We start from the raw sequence: 5,112 nt of genomic DNA on the forward strand, positions 1-5,112 counted from the left end.
CATGATTAAGTAAGAATGACATCACTGGACACTTTAAAAGGAGGCGGGTTCTTGGTATCATTGTTTCTCTTCAGTTAACCATGGTTATCTCTAAAGAAACACGTGCAGCCATCATTGCAAAAATGGCCTATCAGGGAAGAGTATCGCAGCTACAAAGATTGCACCTCAGTCAACAATCTATCGCATCATCAAGAACTTCAAGGAGAGAGCTTCCATTGTTGACAAAAAGGCTCCAGGGCGCCCAAGAAAGACCAGCAAGCTCCAGGACCGTATCTTAAAACTGTTTCAGCTGCGGGATCGGACTACCAGCAGTGCCGAGCTTGCTCAGGAATGGCAGCAGGCTGGTGTGAGTGCTTCTGCACGCACTGTGAGGCGGAGACTCTTTGAGCAAGGGCTGGTTTCAAGGAGGGCAGCAAAGAAGCCACTTCTCTCCAGAAAAAACATCAGGGACCGACTGATATTCTGCAAAAGGTACAGGGAGTGGACTGCTGAGGACTGGGGCAAAGTCATTTTCTCTGATGAATCCCCTTTTCGATTGTTTGGGACATCTGGAAAACAGCTTATTCGGAGAAGAAGAGGTGAGCGCTACCACCAGTCTTGTCTCATGCAAACTGTAAAGCATCCTGAAACCATTCATGTGTGGGGTTGCTTCTCAGCCAAGGGAATCGGCTCACTCACAGTCTTGCCTAAAGACACAGCCATGAATAAAGAATGGTACCAGAATGTCGTCCAAGAGCAACTTCTCCCAACCGTCCAAGAGCAGTTTGGCGCCCAACAATGCCTTTTCCAGCATGATGGAGCACCTTGTCATAAAGCAAAGGTGATAACTAAATGGCTCATGGAACAAAACATAGAGATTTTGGGTCCATGGCCTGGAAACTCGCCAGATCTTAATCCCATTGAGAACTTGTGGTCAATCATCAAGAGACGGGTGGACAAACAAAAACCAACAAATTCTGGCAAAATGCAAGCATTGATTATGCAAGAATGGACTGCTATCAGTCAGGATTTGGTCCAAAAGTTGATTGAGAGCATGCCAGGGAGAATTACAGAGTTCTTGAAGAAGAAGGGGCAACACTGCAAATATTGACTTGCTGCATTAACTCATTCTAACTGTCAATATAACCTATTGGTACTCATAATATGATTGCAATTATATTTCTGTATGTGATATAAACATCAGACAAACACTAATAAAAACCAGAGGCCAGCAGATCATGTGAAAATATAATTTTGGTGTCATTCTCAAAACTTTTGGCCATGACTGTAGTGTGACCAAGTTGTCAAGCACTTTTCCAAGTGATGCTAAAATCGCTTGGAAAAGCGCTTGATAACCCACATGCAGAAATGCATGCAAAAACGCTTGACAAACGCTTCTACCTGGCGGGAAAAACACATGTAAAATCCGCATGCATTTTTCCTGCAGGGAAGAAGCGGAAAAAATATGCAGCATTTCTGCATCGTGGGCACATAGCCTTAGGCTACGTTCACATGTACAGTATTTGGTCAGTATTTTACAGCTGGACTTGTAAGCCAAAACCAGGAGTGGGTGAGAAATACAGACGTGGTGACGTGTTTCTATTACAACCCCTGGCAAAAATTATGGAATCACCGGGCTCGGAGGATGTTCATTCAGTTGTTTAATGAACAAAAAAAAAGCAGATCACAGACATGACACAAAACTAAAGTCATTTCAAATGGCAACTTTAGGGCTTTAAGAAACACTAAAAGAAATCAAGATTAAAAATGTGGTACTCAGTAAGGGTAATTTTTTTTCAGACCAAGCAGAGGAAAAAAATTATGGAATCACTCAATTCTGAGGAAAAAATTATGGAATCACCCTGTAAATTTTCATTTCCAAAACTAACACCTGCATCAAATTAGATCTGCTCGTTAATCTGCATCTAAAAGGGATTGATCACACCTTGGAAAGCTGTTGCACCAAGTGGACTGACATGAATCATGGCTCCAACATGAGAGATGTCAATTGAAACAAAGGAGAGGATTATCATACTCTTAAAAGAAGGTAAATCATCACGCTATGTTTCAAAAGATGTTGGTTGTTCACAGCCAGCTGTGTCTAAAATCTGGACCAAATACAAACAACATGGGAAGGTTGTTAAAGGCAAACATACTGGTAGACCAAGGAAGACATCAAAGCGTCAAGACCGGAAACCTAAAGCAATATGTCTCCAAAACAGGAAATGCACAACAAAACAAATGAGGAACGAATGGGAGGAAACTGGAGTCAATGTCTGTGACCGAACTGTAAGAAACCGCCTAAAGGAAATGGGATTTACATACAGAAAAGCTAAACATAAGCCATCATTAACACCTAAACAGAAAAAACAAGGTTACAATGGGCTAAGGAAAAGCAATCGTGGACTGTGGATGACTGGATAAATGTCATATTCAGTGATGAATCGCAAATCTGCATTGGGCAAGGTGATGATGCTGGAACTTTTGTTTGATGCCGTTCCAATGAGATTTATAAAGATGACTGCATGAAGAGAACATGCAAATTTCCACAGTCATTGATGATATGGGGCTGCATGTCAGGTAAAGGCACTGGGGAGATGGCTGTTATTACACCTTCAATAAATGCCCAAGTTTACATTGATATTTTGGACAGTTTTCTTATCCCATCAATTGAAAGGATGTTTGGGGATGATGACATCATTTTTCAAGATGATAATGCATCCTGCGATAGAGCAAAAACTGTGAAAACATTCCTTGAAAGAAGACACATAAGGTCAATGTCATGGCCTGCAAATAGTCCGGATCTCAATCCAATTGAAAATCTTTGGTGGAAGTTGAAGAAAATGGTCCATGACAAGGTTCCAACCTGCAAAGCTGATCTGGCAACAGCAATCAGAGAAAGTTGGAGCCAGATTGATGAAGAGTACTGTTTGTCACTCATTAAGTCCATGCCTCAGAGACTGCAAGCTGTTATTAAAACCAGAGGTGGTGCAACAAAATACTAGTGATGTATTGGAGTGTTCTTTTATGTGTTTGTTTTTTATGATTCCATAATTTTTTCCTCAGAATTGAGTGATTCCATAATTTTTTCCCTCTGCTTGGTCTGAAAAAACTTACCCTTACTGAGTACCACATTTTTAATCTTGATTTCTTTTAGTGTTTCTTAAAGCCCTAAAGTTGCCATTTGAAATGACTTTAGTTTTGTGCCATGTCTATGATCTGCTTAATTTCAACAACATTAAACAACTGAATGAACATCCTCCGAGCCCGGTGACTCCATAATTTTTGCCAAGGGTTGTATACTTTTCCTATGGTTGTTCCTCACCTGATTTTGGCTTACAAATACTGATGTAAAATACTGATTAAATACTGACCATGTGAACTTGGCCTGAAATCGCAGCATGGTGAGATTTTTTTCAGACAGATTCTGTCAGTGAAAAAAATCGGCCATCTGCACTGCTCCTTTGAATAACATAAGTCAATGAGCTATCTGATAAAAAATCGGATAGCACTCGTCCGAGTTATACGTTCGTGTGAGCAAGCCCTATCAATCGCGGGTGGAGCGGAGTTCCGACCACAATTGTTAACCTATTAAATGCCGCTGTCAATCTCTGACAGCAGCATTTAACACGCACCGACATGGGGAGCGTCATTTCATGTGCCCATCGACGCTCCGTGATGTGATTGCGGGACGGCGATGGGTGGCTATTACAGCAAAGGGTCTGTTGACGACGTCTGTGCTTGTCATTACGGAGCTACTTTGAAACCCTGCTATATACAGCGATGCTGTGACATCGCTATATATAGCACACATGATCACACAATCACAGCTTCAAGTTCCCTAAGTAGACTATTAAAAACAGCGAAAAGTAAACATAAAATGTTTTAAAAAATTTTTAAAAAATAAATAAAAGTTAAGATCACCCACCTTTTCCCCCATTAAAAATAATGATAATAAAAAAAAAATACACATATGTGGTATCGCCGCGTTCAGAAAAGTCCGATCTATCAAAAAAATAAAAATAATTACCCTAATCAGTAAACACTGTAAACAAAAAAAATTCAAGAATGACAAAATTATGTTTTTTTAGTCACTGCAATACCACAAAAATTGCTGTAACAAGTGATCAAAATGTCACATCTGTCCCAAAACGGTATCAATAAAAACGTTGTCTCGCCCCACAAAAATGAAGCTGTTACAGAGCTCCATCGGATGAAAAATGAAAAGGTCACGGGTCTCGGAAAATGGTGACACAACCGCCAAAATATTTTTTTTGTGCAAACTTCCAATTTTGTTTTCACCAGTAAAATATTAAAAAAACTGGACATGTTTGGTATCGCCATAATCTTACTGAGGCCGTTGATTCTCTCATGGAAGAGAATTGACTAGATTATGCTACTGACACTCGGCTCAAACTCTGATCAGAGTTGTACTAATGTGCGTGATCTGAATTCTGGAGCCCCAAGCAGCATGCGTCAATGTTTTCCACTGACCGACTCAGTCTGTAGAAAAAAATTGCAGATCTGCACAGGCCCATAGTATAACATTTGTCCAAGTGCTATCTGATAAAATATCGCATAGCACTCGTCCGAGTTATACGGTCATAAAAGTGAGCCCTGATGAGAAGAATCATATTCTAAGGTAATTTTAACCACAAAATTTACACCGTAAAAACAATTGCCAAAGAAGAATGTCAGAATTGTGTTTTTTTCACAATTTTACCCACTTGGAATTTTTTCCCATTTTCCAGTACATTATGTGGTAAAATCAATGGTGTTATTAAAAAGTACAACTTGTCCCGCAAAAAAGTAAGCCCTCATATGTTTATGTGGACAGAAAAATAAAAGAGTTATGGCTCTGGGAAGAAGGGGAGGAAAAACAAAAATGCAAAAACAGAAATTGGCCCCGTTGTGAATGAGGTAAAAGAAATCTACATTGTGCTGCATCAACGTAAAATAAAAAAGTAATGGCCCTTAGAATGCTGCACTTTTTTATGTGTGCGAAAAGTAGTAAAACTGTGCAAAATTGGTAAAGCGTGAACATGGCAATATATGGTATCTCAAAATAATATCGACCCCCTAGGATAAAGGTGACATGTTATTTGTGCTGTACGGTAAAAGGCTAAAATTGAA

The sequence above is a fragment of the Phyllobates terribilis genome, unplaced genomic scaffold (assembly GCF_046119375.1).
Source record: "Phyllobates terribilis strain yellow unplaced genomic scaffold, ASM4611937v1 Scaffold_1__5_contigs__length_1240528914, whole genome shotgun sequence".
NCBI lineage: Eukaryota > Metazoa > Chordata > Amphibia > Anura > Dendrobatidae > Phyllobates > Phyllobates terribilis.